General features: G+C 39.0%; 1 protein-coding gene across 2 annotated transcripts in view; it reads left to right on the plus strand.

Moving 5' to 3' along the window:
• The window catches only part of CSMD1 (CUB and Sushi multiple domains 1), a 1,403,311-nt gene that overhangs the window by 1,172,149 nt on the left and 213,554 nt on the right, over positions 1-17,608 (plus strand). The window lies entirely within an intron of this gene.

Raw genomic sequence — 17,608 nt, forward strand, 5'->3', positions numbered from 1 at the left:
TCAGCAATGGCAAGCTGGGATATCTGGTCAACCTCCCTACACCCATGACCAATGTGCCACTCTCCACTCCTGCAATTCTGAGCCATCCTTTCCCCACTGGAGAATCCAGCCATGAAACTAGATCAGGCTAGAGTCTTTCTAAACCAAAGGCTTGAATCTCCTTGAAACATGCAAAAGAGCCTATCCCTCCAGCTCAAGAAGCCTTGCTGCTCTTCTGTAGGTGGAAGGCAGGAAAAGCCCATTTATTTGTCTTTATGATCCTGGGACTTAAAAAAAAGAGGTACTTTATGTGTAAGTTAGATTGCGCTGCCATTCCTAAGACAAGCTAATGTTAGAATTTGAAGTATTAGCACTTATCTATGATTTCAAAATAAAATAAAAAATAATGAAACTTCAGTATTTTCCTCAAATAATTGATACTTTGAGTATGACCTTTGTTGCAAAGCAAAAATGACATGTATTCAATAGTATTAAATTAGTTTTCTTGGTAAACCATTTTAACTTGATAGTATGCCAATACTACGTGAACTTCGCATTGTAGGTGTAAGTTAGTTATTGGAGGAAGAGCCCTTATTTGAACATTCGTTTTCTTAGAGACACTTGAATGATCAGACTTTTCTCAATAAAGTTAAAGTTTAAGGATTTAACATCAATGTCACCCTCCCTCTCAGTCACATAATCCATACCTCGTTGTGGCTTTTTAATTTTGACAATTTCTCTATTATTAGAACACCTTCTTTAACTGCCTTCCATCTCCCCATCCCCTCTTGGTCCTCCTTCTTCCAGTGGCCACTCCATTATAGTCTTTTTTCTGGTTCTCATCTTTCCTTCCCCAAGCTGTAAAGGTTGGATTTCACTAGGGCCCATCCTCATGTCTCTTTCTCTCCATCAGTACTGACTCCTCAGGTTCCATCGGTCAGCCTCCCAAGACCTCTCCCCTGAGTACCCGAGGTCTCCCTCCAACTTGATGTGGGGATAGAAAGCAGAGGACATACCATGTGAAACGTGACCACATTTCCAATCCTCTCCTTTCTCAAACCTGGTTTCCTTCAAGGTTTCCCATCTCGGTGAATGTCAGCTGCATTCTGAGTCGCCCCTTTATCTTCCACCCCACATATAATCCAGCATCAGATTCAGTAGGGTCCATATTCAAAATCCCACATCTCTCCACCTGTACCCCTACCACCTTGATCTGGGTCCTTCCACACTGGACTGAGCTTCCATGGCTCACAGACTGGCTTCGTCTCCCCGCTCTTGTCCATTTACGATCTTACCTGACCAGAGGAACCAGGATGGGTCTTAATGAGGCACCTTGCTCTGGTCAGAACTCTCCACTGGCTTCCCATCTCAGCCAGAGAGAGTTCTGATTCTCCCCATTGCCAAAATAAAGGCTATAAAAGCCTGTATGCAAACTTATGCAAAACTCTACATTTTCAGTTTTCATCCTTAATTACTGCCCTCCACCCTGTCAACCACCCTGTAACATACACAGCAGCAAGAGGCGTGTATGTATTTGTATGCACGTATTTGGTATATGTTCATTTACACACTGCTCTTGGCTTTTTCCTCTTTGCTTGCTTAATGAATCCACATGTGGACACACCATCTTTTAAGACCCCTCTAGCAGAATTAATGACATTGTCACTTACAGTGCCCAAATTCAGTGCTCATATTTCTGAGACAGTGTTTATCCCATCATGTGTGAGCATCCTACTTGCAGTCTACGGGACTAAGTTCCTGGAGGGCAGAATGTCTAGAACATGACATACAGTAGGTGGCTAAAAATTGTTTTCTAATCAAATATGCTTGAAAACTTTCCAACGATACGAATCTTGAAAACATTAGGATGATTTTGATTGTGTGACAAACACTATGTCATGCACCAAAAAGGATGTTTCATTACTGATTTCAGCTTCATTCAAAAATGTTAATAGAAAAGGCTTTAATAATAAAGATTCTTTCAGTTCTGAGTTAGTTTCTGTCCAGTGTTAATGGTCTTTATATGACATTTATTATCAGAAGTAGTGGACAGTATAAACTGTGTTTTCACTGGTAAAAAAACGCATTAGACAGATTTAATAACATGTATGCATCTTTGTTGACCTTTTAAGTTTTATAATTCTTTATACATTTATTTATCCTTCCTTAATGTTTTGATACCAGTTGGAAACAAAGCAGACTATTTTCATTTTATAAAGATTAATACCCATGTTTTAATTTAAATGAACATAGTTTAATCTATTATTTGATAAATTTCCTTATTTTATTAAAAAAAGATCATTTTTTTCCCTGCTTTATAATAATCTTGGGAGAAGAGCAACTGCTTACTGGGGTGTGGGGATATTGATTCTTTGTCTCAGTGCTATGTGCAGGCTTAATGGCCACTGAGGGAGCAGCTGCACACCACACCCTTCCTTATGTGTGTGTTTACCTTCCCTTTGCTGTAAGACATTTTCTCCACTAGAAAAATGAACTGTTGGTGCTCACAGGATACTCACACCCCATTCAAGGTCCATTGTCCTGCCAGCTGCACACAGCATGTAAAACATGAGAATAAGAACTGACTAGTGCAATTATGTTAATTGTAATCAGCCTAACACTTTTCATTAAAGTTTAATTACTATTTAATCATGCATAAAATGTAAGAAAATGGAGTTCCGCTCACAAAACTGACCTTTACTCTAGGGGTTAAATAAACTTCAGCTGAGCCTCTAGTGGTCGGAACTCTCAGCTCTCCCACTCTAGGGAGAACGGCTCCAGGGCGACCTTGCACCCTCAGATTCCATGAGATGGACTTCCCTGTAAATAATGGTCCTAACTTAGCAGCTACATAACATCCCTTCCTAATTTACTTTATTGAAGGATAATTTAATAGGTACATTTTCATTAAAAAAAATCATTTGTTGTTCAAAACAAGAGAGACCCTTGGGGCTGCCAGTTGCTGAGCAGAGTGGGATTGTTTATAGGAGAGAACCGGCCATAGAGCCCGGGCGCCTGTACCAAGTTTCTGCGCAGAGACAGGACACAGCAGGTGCAGCTAGACTGCTCACCCCCCGCTCTCTTGGGACTCCCCTTGTGGGGCTGGTGGAAAACTGATCGTATGTTCTTATCATTGGCCAATCACACCCAGAGAGGCCAAAGAGTTTTATCCACCTTTGATTACTCACACCCAGCTCATAACAGGGGTAGAACTGGTGTGTGTTGAATTATTGAGACTAAGATGCTAGCTTATTTAGAATTTAGTTTAAATTCTAAATCCTGGATTCCACAGAGTGTTGGGGTATTAGCTGTGGTTGGCTTTGTCTAATACTAACAAGATTGATAACAAGAGGAACAGAGAAAAACAGGACACATAATGGCATCTTCCCTATTCTTGGGGACGTACCTTTTTTCCCCTCCAGTTTTATTGAAATATAACTGACTTATTGCATATGTGGAATCTAAGAAACAAAGCAAACTAGTGAATATAAAAAAAAGAAACAGGAACAGACTCACCAGTAGAGAGAACAAACTAGTGGTTACCAGTGGGGAGAGGGAAGTGGGGAAGGGCAAGATAGGGTAGGGGGTTAAGAGGTACAAACAATTATATATAACATAGATAAGCCACAAAGATATGTACAACACAGGGAAATAAAGCCATTGTTTTGTAACAACATTAAATGGAGTATAATCTATAAAAATATTGAATCACTGTGTTGTACACCTGAAACTAACATATTCAGTAATACCGTAAATCAACTATACCTCAATTTTAAAAAATAATAAAATAATTGATACAGAGAAATGTGTAAGTTTAAGGTGTACAGCATGTTGATTTGATACATTTAGAGACTAAAAAGTGATCACCACTGTAGTTCATACCACATCACATCACATAATTACCACTGCTTTTTGGTGGTGAGAACACTGAAGAGCTACTATCTTAGCAACTTTCAGGTATATAATGCAGTGTTCTTAACTGTAGTCACCATGCTGTGCGTGACTTATTTATCTTGTTACTGGAGGTTTGTGACCAACATCTCCCCATTCACCCCCACCCCCCAGCCCCCGATAACCACCATTCTACTCGCTGATTCTATGAATTCAGCTTTTGCAGATTCCACATATGTGCTATCATACAGTATTTGTCTTTCTCTTCCTGACATCCCATATAGCATAATGCCCTTGAGGTCCATCCATGTTGCAGCAAATGGCAGGATTTCCTTCTTTTTCATGGGTGAATAACAGTCCTGTGTGTGTGTGTGTGTGTGTGTGTGTGTGTGTGTTTGTACATATACTGCATCTTCTTTATCCATTCATCTGTAGATAGACACTTAGGTTGTTTCCATATCTTGGCTATTGTGAATAGTGCTGCAGTGGACATGGGGGTGCGGGTATCTCTTTGAGATCCTGTTTTCATTCCCTTTGATCTTATGTGCAGAAGTGGGATTGCTGGATCATATGGTAGCTCTATTTTTAATTTTTTGAGGAACCTCCCCACTGTGTTCCACAGTGGCTACACCAATTAGCATTCCCGCCAACAGTGCACAAAGGGTTCCCTTTCCTTGAGGATATATCTAATACTTACTGTGAAAGAGATCTCAACCCTTTTCTATAAAACTACTAGTGGGAGTATCATCTGTAACTACCTTTCTGCTAATCTAAATCTTACTCCTACTGAAAGCTCATAAATCATTCCTCAGGCAGCAGTGATTTCTGTGGGGAGTCCCAGCACGGCCCCCCGCCCCCAGGACCGCGGATGTAACTGTCAATCAGCACGGTGCAGTAGGCAGAGTTATGCTACCTCGCTTGAATGCGAAGGGAATGCTTCTAAATTTTACAGACTGAATTATCATAATGTCTTTAAAAGCATGTCATTCAGAAATAAGCTGAGTCAGTGAGGAGAACATAGAAAATTTGAATCACTGTGACAAATATTGAGATAAGCATCTGACCACACCCTGCCCAGGTCACCCTTGTCCTCATAATTTGTGTGAACACATTGGTGTAATAATGAGGAATTAATGAACTAACCACTCATTCATTCATTCGTGTATTACTTTATTTATTCACCAACCAATATTGAACCGCTTCCCGCTGTGCTCCTGATCAGTGCTGGCGTTGGGGATCCAGTGCTAATGAGGCAGACGTTGCCCGGTCTTCATAAAAGTTATGGGGAAACATATGCCATTCACCTAGAATCTCCTTGTCTCTGTCCGCCTCCTCTGGACGGCCCACCTGGTGAGGACCCTGGTCTGCTTCCCTGCAGCTCCGGGATGTGTCCTCCACCTTCCCTGGGGTGACGCCCACCTCTGAGGTCTTCAGCTCCTGCTTGATGCCCTGCAGTCTCCACTCCACTCCACCAGCCACTCTTGGGAGGGTGCACTGCATCCTGCTTCACCTTCAGTCGGCAAAGCTGAACTGGAACGTGCTGCTCCGTTCCCACAGCTGATCTTTCCATCTCCACTTCCCCGCCTGTGTCGGTTCTTAGTGCTTTACTGGGGCGTCTAGGCTGTCGCTGTTCTCCCTTCTACTGGTTCCTCCTAAATTCCCGATACTTCTTTTCTATCTTCAGCCATTTTATCCTTAAAATCAAGTCTCTTACCACGTGCTAAGCTCCCTGACCCATGTGCTTCCTGCATCGCGTCTGCCCAGCATCCTCTGGTGAGGAGACGCGTAAACCAAGAGCTTCTTCCCAGTGACTGTGGGACCCCCACCCTCACGTGGCTGAGCTACAGGCACTTATTTTGCCAGGGAACTCTGGGTCCCATTCACCTCATTTTCAAACCTTCACCCCTTTGCTCGTCTCCTCTTCGGGGCAGTGGATGATCTGGAGTCTTCATTCACAAAGATAAACCTGTCAGAAGGATTTCCTTCCACTTCCTCCAGGAGACATCATTCTGTTTCTTCACTCCTGTTAGCTTGGGATAGTCACGCCTTCTCCCAAGCAAGGCTGGTTCTATCATGGATATGCCCCCAGCTGCTGGGACCTTGCCCAGTGTGTCCTCGTCTTCTTTCATTTTCATCCTTTCCTCTGACTCCTCACTCCTTGTACACAGACGCTCAAATCACAATTTAAGATAAATACATACAACAACCCTTTGCCACTTTTGAGCATCCTGTTTTTCTCCTTCATCTAGAACATGTTTTGGGCTTGCTGTGTGCGTTTCCTCACCTCCAAATCATCCTGCAGCCCCCTGGTTTGTTTCTGCCCCCATCACCTCGGTTTCACTGCTCTTGTCACGGTCAAAAATAAGCCATGAGTCTCAACACACACCTTTTCGTGGTTCTGGTCAGTGGCCTCCTGCAGAAGTTCAGTGCATCTGACACTTTCCACCTTGTTGAAATGTTATTTTCCCTGGATTTTCACAACTGTCCCTCCGATCCTTCCTGCCTTGCCAGTCCCTCTGTTGTCTCCTGCAGTCTCACCTTCCTCTTCCTGGTTTCCTTGGGACCTGGTCTTAAGTCATCTGATCTCTCTATTCACTGTCTCTCTGAGCAATGTTCTTTCTTCCCTGGGTGTGGACAAAGATCCAGAAGGTCATCACTTCAAAACTCTCTATTCGGAGCTCACACCTGTCTTGTGAAGCTCTAAGGGGCCAAATACATAAATTCGTTTGGACATCTTGCAGACATGTCAAAATTGGCATGTCCGGGTCTATCCCGTCACCACATCCGATCCAATCCAGGCCCAGCCTCCAACAAGACCTCGTGTGGCTATTCTTATCTTGCATTTCCCCTTCATCACACAAGCCCACATCTGCTGGGTCTCACCCACACCAGACTCTGTCTAAAGGGCTGCTCCGAGGAGGGCGATTGTATTGAACCTGTGTTTGAGAAAAGCCATGTTGGCCAAGAGCAAATCTAATCAAGCTAAGCCCCCCACTTAAAAAGTCCTTCTCCAGTGTCTGACTGGAGAATAAAATCCTGTTACATGACCCCGACTGATTGACGTGGGGCTCCCGTGTATCTGCCCATCCTCACCCACTCCTTCCACCTGGCTTCTAAGGATTCTTTTCTCCTGTTTTCAAACCTTGACTTGCAAAGTGCCTTCTGTCCAGGACTCTGTCCCCCTGTTCACTGCCTGCTATTCCTGTCCATTTCCCGAGTGGCAGTTAAACACCACTCCTTGTAGGAGGATTCTCTGATCCCAAAGAATAAAGAAGAACCCATTTTATATCATTTTTACACTTCCCCCTGTATAATGTTCACCACTAGTTATTTTTATAACTTTTTGGCTGTTACTGAATATCCTGGTATTCAGAAGTCAGATATTTTACACTAGTTACTGCATTTATCTCTGCCTCACTTTTGACACTTAAAAGTATTTTGTCTTTTGTTTTCTTGTTTCTTGTGTATGTGTCTATATTTTCTGTTTATTTCTTTTTTTTTGGTTATTGGTTCTAGTGAGACTGAATTTCCTAAATTATTGATTTTTTTAATATTTCTGCTCTAATATTCAGTCTTTAGGATGGTTCCAATTACAAGAGCAACCACCCAGTAGATGTGTGTTGAATTGAATTTTAAAAGTGACTTAAAACTTGTCTTTGGACTTCCCTGGTGGCGCAGTGGTTAAGAATCCACGTGCCAATGCAGGGGACACGGGTTTGAGCCCTGGTCCGGGAAGATCCCACATGCCGCGGAGCAACTGGGCCCGTGAACCATGGCAGCTGAGCCTGCGCGTCCGGAGCCTGTGCTCCGCAACGGGAGAGGCCACTGCAGTGAGAGGCCCGCATACTGCCAAAAAAAAAAAAAAAAAATCTCCACAACTACTGAGCCTGTGCTCTAGAGCCGGCGAGCCACAGCTACTGAGCCCGCACACCACAACTACTGAAGCCCGTGTGCCTAGAGTCCATGCTCCACAACAAGAGAAGCTGCCGCAATGAGAAGCCCACGCACCACAACGAAGAGTAGCCCTCGCTTGCCTTAACTAGAGAAACCCTGAGTGCAGCAACGAGGACCCAACACAACCAAAAATAAATAAATAAATTTTAAAAAAAGAACTTGTCCTCCCCAGATAACTCACGTTCTCATTAAGGTGATTAAAAAAGAAATTTGAGGTGCATATTTGAGTAATATGCTTGGAAGCATTTAGCAGTATTAAAGAGAATATAAACTGTCCAGATTTAGCAATCCTATCAGAGTGGAAGTGGAAAAAATACATATATATAATATATAATATTATATATATAATATACAACATATGTATATAATATATATTATATATTGTATTATATATAAATATATATTATATTTTTATGTATATAATTTTAAGCATTATAAGACTCACTTAAACTATAGTAAACTGCATAATCCTATAACAGAAAACTCTCAAAAGTATACGCACATATGCACACACATGTAATATTATATAATTTTTAGAACAGGCATCACAGAGGCACTGTCTTTCCACCCATGAAAGATAACATGGCTTGGGGCTAAGCCCCATCTTAACAGCTCTGTAAACAGGCATGTGCACAATTTTCATGGACTTAGGTTAAATTAGGGCACCATACTCTTTTTGCCACCCACAGTTTTGATGAGGACTGCTCTCAAAAGTAAGGAACACAAAAGCACTTTGATTTATCAATTTTCCCCAATATAAGGGACTGCTATTATTTATTCTCAGTTCTAGAGATATATTGACTCCAGGGAAGTATTATGTGATAAATGACACAGTCTGCAGCTCTCAAATTAGATTTCCCCAACTCTTTGGCCTCCTGTTTCACACTACTCAATTCAAACTGACAAAAGTAAGATTCTCCTGACACTTGCTTGGCAGGAAGGCGTGCAGATAGTGCAGCTTTGATTTAGAGGCAGGAAAAGATAGTAAACAGGTTAACTATCACTTGACCACACTAACGTTATGATACCAGATACTTGCATGGCTGCAACCACCTGAGGTTTCTGTAACATGTTGAAATTGTTAATCGTGCACTTATTATCAGTAAAGAATAGGTGGATTTGCAGAATGTTCAGTGAAAAATGTGATAGTCATCTTTTTCTCCCCTCAAGCCTGTCTTGTGTCAGTACACAGAGTTTTATCTTTCGTACTTATTAAAAGCTGAGAATCAGTTTAACAGTGATGACTAATGTGATAGATGTTTAGAACAGGATCTGTGGAGGGTGAGGTTTTCCTTTGATTGTGACTTTAGATATAAAGAAACTAAAATCTCTTTGAATAACTGAATGAAGGATTCTTCACTGTTATGAGGATGCAAAACATAGGATTTTATGATGCATTCAAAGTGTAAATATCTGTGTTACTAAATAGATAAAAAGTGTTTTTAAAATAACTCTAAAGTCTAAAGTATTTTTAGATCTTCAGACACTTAGTTTCCCATAGATTCTATGTTTGGCATGATGAAAATAGAAGTGCTAATTAGTATTTTTTCTCTGAGTATTTGCAATGCCTTTATAAAGGAGGAAGTTAGTTTAGTTCCCAGTGCAGTCTTTGGAACTTAACTGACACAAGTGACTAAAGTACTGTTGTGAACACTAGTAATCTGTTATATTTTTATGTCTTTTAAAATTTTCCAAGTGCATTCTCTTACATGGTCTAACTTTTACAACTATGTGGTATGCAGATATCAAAAATATAGTTTTATAACTAGCAAAGAAATATTAGAACATTTATTTACAAGAAATAGAAAAATTATTTGACTTACAGAAATTGCCTAAATTGGACATGTATTATATACCACTAATGTTCTCTTTCCAATAATTGATTATGAGGATCTTTGAAATCATTTAAAAAGTTAATTTAAAACAATTTAAACAAGTTAATTTAAAAACTCCAATGTTATACAGATAGAGGACTCAGATCTTACTATAAGCAGCAGAAAAAGTATAAGGACGATTATTACAACAAAATAAGTGACTCCTGAATTTGAAAATGAAAATGTATAGGATGAGGGCATTTATTGTCTAGTTTAATAGCTGCAATATAAATAGCTCTTGAATTATTATATTTTGATTTAATTAGCATGAAATATGGGACTCAACTTGTTTTGCTTTAATGGAATTCACATTCCCTATTGTGCAGAATCAAAGTGATTGATTTATTTCTGTTGCATATTGAAGTTCTTTTTAAATTGTAGAACTCAATTTACACTTACGTTTGATAGTCTACTGTCATGACATATTTTCATAGCTATTAAGTGTTTATTCAGTACAAAGACCATGAAAGCAAATATTCCACTTTTGAAACATTGTTACAGAGGATGCTTGAGTAACAGATCATAAAGGGTATTTAATATTTTCGTATACTAACATCACTCTCTCTGTCTGCACAAGTGTTTTAATGCCTGTGGTCCCGCTGACAAACTAAAATCTTTCACGCCTTCCGAGGTTTCAGCGTTCCTGTCTGAGGAACCTTGGCCTCTAATTTGTTCCCTCTGGCCCGCAGTAAGAGCATTAATGAAGCCTCTTGGTAGTTAATTGTGTTCATGAGAAAGGACTTCTTGTTTGATTTAGTATTTTTTTATTCCGAAAGAAAGAGTCATTTTCCCCAGGAATGAGTGACAATATATAGTGTGCATCTTCAGATTTGCCAGCATATATCCATAATTTCACAATCCTGAAGCCCATGTTACTTTCTGTCATGAAGGAACATGCAGAAATAACACGATTCCTGTGTTGAATCCTGATATTGTTTCATCCCTTTGAATTTTGAAATTAAACACGTCTATACACATACATTCATATAATAAAAATAATTTTCAATCTAAAATGATTTGTATTCATTGTATGCAATTCAAGTGAATACTGCAACTCAGACATATATTTGTGCATATATATATAAACCTTTATAATTAAACTTTTTCTTTAGAAGTACTTGTAAATTCACATGCCCTTGTGAGAAATAAAACAGAGAGATCCTGTGAACCCTTAGGAAGTCCCCCCCCAGGGGTAACATCTTGCAAAACTAGAGCACAGATCACAGCCAGAATATCGACAATGATCAGTCAATATGCAGAACATCCATCACCAGAAGGGTCCCTCAGGTTGTCCTTTTATAGCCACACCCACTTCCCTCCTGCCGCCACCCCATCCTTAACCCTGGCAACCTCTAATCTGTTCTCTATTTACATGACTTTGCCATTCCAACAATGTTATATGAGAGGAATCCTGTAAGGTGTAGTCTCCCTTTTTTCACTCAGAGTAGTTCTGTGGCGATTCACTGGGGCTGTTGTGTGTCCCCTCAGTTTATTCCTTTGTGTTGCGGAGCAGTATTCCATAGACCGGATATACCAGCTTGTTTAGTCATTCACCCACTGAAGGACATCTAGGTTATTTCTAGTTTGGGACCATTATGAATAAAGCTGCCATAAACATTCATGTACAAGTTTTTGTGTGAACATAAGTTTTCATTTATTTGGGATAAATGCCCAGAAGTATAATTTCTGGGTTGAATGGCAATTGAATGTTTAGATTTTAATGGCCAAATAATTTTCCAGAGTGGCCGTACCATCTTACATTAACACCAACAATGCCTAAGTGATTCCTTTTCTCTGCATCCTCACCATCATTTGATGTTGTCTATATATGTGATATTATTAGCTGCACTAATAGGTATGTAGTGATATCTCTTTGCATTTCCCTAATGGCTAGTGATTTTGAACATCTTTTCACGTACTTATTTGCCATCTGTACATTCTCTTCAGTGACATGCTTTTTCATGCCTTTTGCCTGTTTTCTGGTTGGGTATTTTCATGTTTTTATTTTATTTTATTTTTTTGCATCTTCAGCATTCTCAATATATTTTAGATACTAGTCCTTTGTCAGATATGTGGCTTTTAAACTTTTTCTCTTGGTCTTTAGCTTGTCTATTCATCCTATTAACAAAGTTTTTCTTGGAGAAAATTTTTTTAATTTTGATGAAGTTTATTAATTTTTGCTTTTTATAGAACATGCTCATGTTGTCATGTCCTTGCCTAGCCTTAAATCCCAAAGATTTTCTCCTAAAAGTTTTTCTAAAAGTTTTATAGTTTTACCTTTTGTATTTAAATGTGATCAACTGTGAAAGAACTTTTGTGTCAGATATGAGACTTGTGTCAAGGCTCTTTCCCCAGCACTGTGTGTTACTTTTGAAGCCCAGGAGAGGGATTTGTGCAACGTGCATTTGAGCAGCCAGCAGCTCTGCTCTTGATCTCGGAAGGTCTTAGAAAACGCCGTGTCTCCATTTCCTGAAGCACTTTGTCATTGTCAGAAAGGAGAGGAGGAATGTCGACTGAATTAAGCGGAACTTGGTAGAATTCATACCTACTTTCTTTAATTTGGAGTCTGGGATTGAGTGGAAGCACCCGTTGGATGACTTGAGGTTCCTCTTTTCTGTGTGTTTCCTAAACCTTTTCCAGCCACCAAAGCGCTGATGCACACGTGACAGAGTTCTGACGGCCAGTTCAGGTCTATCCTGTCAAATACAGTCAGTGACCCTCCAGAAGGAGATTTCCCTATTCAGTGCTATGATCTAACCCAAAAGAGCAACTTTTCAGAGAAAATGATAACCTGACCACGTGCATAAAGAGTTAATTCAATTGTCTTAACTCAAGAACATGAGAACTTAATATGCAGGTTAAGATCTGACTGTTAGATATCTCTGCTTCTGATATGGAGCGGATTGGTGTCGCTTTATATGTTTTTCCATATACGTGGTAAGCATTCTCTCTGTGGAGGTTATGTTATGAAAGGGTGTTTTAAGATAATAAATGTACACTAAGCAAACTTTTCTATGAACGAATAACGCAGTTGATACGTATACTTTTTTTTTTAAAAAAAAGGGACTTACCACATAAATGCACACTTCTTTATCTTTACTCACTTTGACCCTGAAATGTATTGTCCACTCCACAACTCATCCATAAAAGGCAATGTGGTATCCATCTCCCTTCCAGGGCTTGAATACTGCCGAGTTGCTGTCCGGCTGCTCAACATCCGGCTCTCGATAAATATACTTTTAAATGATGTTTAAAAACATGCAGGGGGGCTTCCCTGGTGGCGCAGTGGTTGAGAATCCGCCTGCCAATGCAGGGCACGCGGGTTCGTGCCCCGGTCCGGGAAGATCCCACATGCCGCGGAGCGGCTGGGCCCGTGCGCCATAGCTGCTGAGCCTGCGCATCCGGAGCCTGTGCTCCGCAACGGGAGAGGCCACAACAGTGAGATGCCCGCGTACCGCAAAAAACAAAAAACAAAAAGCAAAACAAAACAAAAAACAAAACAAAACAAAAAAAAACATGCAGGGGCTTCCCTGGTGACTCAGTAGTTAAGAATCCACCTGCCAATTCAGGGGACACGGATTCAAGCCCTGGTCCGGGAAGATCCCACATGCTGCGGAGCAACTAAACCTGTGTGCCACAACTCCTGAAGCCCCCACGCCTAGAGCCCATGCTCCGCAACAAGAGAAGCCACAGCAGTGAGACTCCCACGCACCGCAACAAAGAGTAGCCCCCGCTCGCTGCAACCAGAGAAAGCCCACGCACAGCAACGAAGACCCAACACAGCCGAAAATAAACAAATAAATAAATTTATTTTAAAAAATAAAAATAAAAAACATGCAAGGAGGACTTGACATATTTAATAGGACGTGTCCCAAATGCACAAATTTTTAGAATAGAAAAAGAATACAACTCTGCATATTATTTTAATATGTATATATTCCATAAAGTCTCCAGTGTCAAAAATGACTTTATCCCATTGGAAATAAATTTGTGTACATTGCAATTCTTATGATACAATGGTTCTCCACCACCATTGCTGCCTCTTGCAAACAAAAACATCAGGTCCGTGGCTCTCACGCTAAGTGGAGCACATGTTCAGATCGCTCAAGTCCATCGCTCTGGATTCAGAGACAAAGAGTAGCGATGTCCCTTTGATGCCACTGGGCCTGTGGAAGGTTCTTTATGACTTGAAATAGTCCAGGGAACCCCTGGGGAAATTGAAAAATACAATACCCATCACCTCAGGAATAGTATCTTCTTTTTCTAACGTGATAGAGGGATAAGACTGATGCAACTAAAAATATTGTTTTCCTTTTTATGGCAATAAACTGGAATGATTCAGTCACCAAAATCCCATTTGAAGAAAAAAACGTTTAAGAGAGAATTGAGTGCAAGAAACATGTGGCATATAAAAGAAAACAATCATAAAAAGGAAATGAGTGTATGCCTCATCCGTAACTTTGTATGACCCTGAAGGTGAAAAAGCAATTTCTGACCCCAAAGAAATGTCTTTGGTTGGGGGCTTTCATATTAGTCTCCAAATAAGCTTTATTGCCTTTATCAGAAAACATCTTTACACAATTTGTAACTAGGGGAAAATAAAATGGCATTTATTTCAAGGACCCAACCAGTGTATTTCCCACTGCATTGTTTAAAATGGTTTTGTCTTCCCTAAAGTCGTCTTATTGATTTTGTATTTTTAATCCAATCTAGATTACCCTAAGAACTTTTTATTTTTATTTTATAACTTTTTAATGGCATGCTCTATTATTATTATTACAGATAATGCCAAATGGAAATTTGCTTTAGAAGTAGAAACTTCTTTCAAAACTGAATTAAACCTCATACCATTAAAGGACATATAACCCTTAGTACAAGCCTGTGTTTTATATACTGGTATTCTGTGGATCTTTATTTGGAAGGGTTTGAAGAAATTTGTTGAGAAAAACATGCTCTATGATAACAGACATTTAGAATACACTGGATTAAACTTTTTTTTTTTTTTTTTAGTTTCTTTACTGTAGGGCTTCTCTCAGCCTTTAATCCCTGATGTACAGCGGGGATCTACAAGAGGGAGCTAGAGTATACAGTATTTGCCCATCTTGTTTGACCAAACACCTTTAATAACCTATAGAAAAGTGTTCTACAGAACACTTGTTTTTGCAAGGCTCATATGTCTGTTGAAATTCTTATTCATGTACAAAATCTGTGCATCTTTGTGTAAAGCTTTTTTATTGAGTAATGTGTGTGTTTGCTTTTAATGAATACTGAATAAAAAGTCGGAAAGAGAAGTAATAAAACATATCTTTGTTTTAAAAATTACAATGAGACTTATCTATGATCTCCTTGGCTTTTCGTCTAAAGGTTTATTTTTAAATTATTTTAATACTACATACTTATTTATCATATAAATATTTCTATGGGTGTTTACTAAGAATACCACTGTTTAATAGTAGACAATTAACTGTTTTAATACTATATATTTATTTTTTCATTATTTTAATGCTATATTAAATTAATTCTCACTTGGAAATGAATATGTAATCATCCATGTGCCCACTTGCTTGAGGAAAGAATTAAGTTTATTTCGGGGATGTGAAATTCAGTCCAATGGCCAAGATTGTAAATGTGCAATAAGATTTACTTATGTTTTTTTCTGGAGTCTAGAGAAATCTCAGCAAAGGTAGAGCACAGGTAGAGCCTAGATTCTTTAATTACTCAAATAGTAAACTCAAGATCGTTTGTAAAATACTAGTTCAGTGGAAGCAGCATTTTGTTGCATAGATGATGGCCATGATGGGCTATGATTCTGGTGATTGAATACTATAATTGCTGTTCTATATTATAAAAATGTGTGGCTATGGGTGTGACACTTCTGAGTTTCTAACTAGAAGCTTTGTGTCCTTGGGTCCATTCTGCATTCTACTGCTGTCCTGGTCTTCTTTTGGGAAAATGTGCTTGCTTTCCACCCTGCATTCTAATCTTTGCATCTGATAGGAGGACAGTGGAAACTAAAAGGATCTTCCTCAATGACTCTGATATGGCATTTCCTGCTCTCTTCCCATTGAAAAAACTACACGGAAGCCCAAATGCTTCCTTTCTTTTTGATATCTACTGAGAATTCTGCTTCCAAGTAAAATTCCCCTACTCAGAACACTAATAATAATAACAAGGATGACAGGTATGATAAGCCAGCCATCATGCTGTGGGATTAAGACAGAACTGAAATGTCTGCAGTGTCCAGTATTACAGTAAAGTATGTTATCTGAAAACACATCCACTGAAAATATGTCAAAGGTGTTGGATACAATTATTTTTAGCCTTTTAAAATGTATCACTGAAACTGCAAGAACGTGAGGAATCCTGAGAGTCACCAAAATAATGTGAAATGCAGAAAGGTCATGAAGTTCAGAAGTTGGCTTTGCCCTGGGAGCATCTGTCAGTTGGTCCCTGGTGACACTGAGCTTCCATTTTGAGAGTCTGTGGGCTGAAAGAATAGGAAACAAGGTCTAAGATCTTTCCAGTATTGGAAATGTAATTGGAGACCCTCATATACTGCTAGAACTCCAAAGGGGGGATGTCCTACTCTCACTATAAGGGAGAATAGATAGATGGTAGAGATAGATAGATAATAGATAGATAGATAGATAATAGATAGGTGATAGATAGATAATAGATAGATAATAGATGATAGATAGATAATAGATAGATAATAGATGATAGATAGATAATAGATGATAGATACATGATAGATGATAGATAATAGATAGGAGAGAGACAAATATGGATATAGATATAGGTATAGAAACAGACACAGATATAGACAACTCATAACCACAAGCAGATTTCAAACTAGCTTATAGATAAATTCATGCCATTTCTGTGGCCCAAAATGCCTCAACAGAGATTTTTTTTTTAAAGAGGTAGAAGGCTTCTCGTGTTCCAGGCACATGGTAAAGTCAAATGAGAATCCCCTTTGGATAAACACACCTTCAAAACAATTATTGCAAGTGAAGTTCCAAAAACAGAAATGCGAATTCAAAACTCAGAGGCACTTTAGATTACATGAGATATTGGAATTATTATCAGATCAGACTGTAAGAGTTTAAAAAATAAAAGAATAAAAATATGAGTAGGGAACAATATGCTGTATAAATGGCCAAAGATATTTGAACAAAATGCTAACTAACAGAAAAGCACAATGAAAGAAAGTTTAAAACTCAACATGATAAAATAATAAATTTGATGCAGATGGAGAGAAGATTGTGATAGGAAGATAGTCTAAAAAATTACCCAGAAGATGGAACAAAGATAAAAAAATGATTTAAAAATGAAAAGTTGAGACACAGAAGATAGAGACATTTGTCCAATTTTAATTCATAAGAGAGGAACAGAGATAATAGGAGAGAACTGATATTTGACAAGATAGTGGCTTAATCCTCAGATTCAAAACTTCAAATGATTCCAAGCAGGGTTAATAAAAGGAGGTTCATACATAGACATAATGTTGTAAAACATTTATTTCCTTAGAAATAAAGAAAATTTGTACACAGACATCATATTGTGAAATGTTAGGACATCAAAGACAAAAAGATGATCTTAGAGTAGTTTCAAACTGTGAGATTAAGTAGAAAAACTGGAAGGCAGAAGAAGTGGGATAATTTCTTAACAGTATTTAGGGGAAAATAAGGACAACAACAGCTATCCTAAACTATAAACTCGGTAAAAATATTCTTTAGGATTAAAGGAGAATTAAAAATATCTTTAAAGAACTAAAGGTGGTTTTGGACAAAACAGTTTAAGAGAGTTTAGTTCATCTTAGCTGGTTGTGCAGTGGGAAGGCACTGACCAAAGGGAATTTATCCTATTTTGTTTTCCTCAAGGTTTCTTGAGATTGGTATTCTTAAATT

The sequence above is a fragment of the Tursiops truncatus genome, chromosome 21 (assembly GCF_011762595.2).
Source record: "Tursiops truncatus isolate mTurTru1 chromosome 21, mTurTru1.mat.Y, whole genome shotgun sequence".
Classification (NCBI taxonomy): domain Eukaryota; kingdom Metazoa; phylum Chordata; class Mammalia; order Artiodactyla; family Delphinidae; genus Tursiops; species Tursiops truncatus.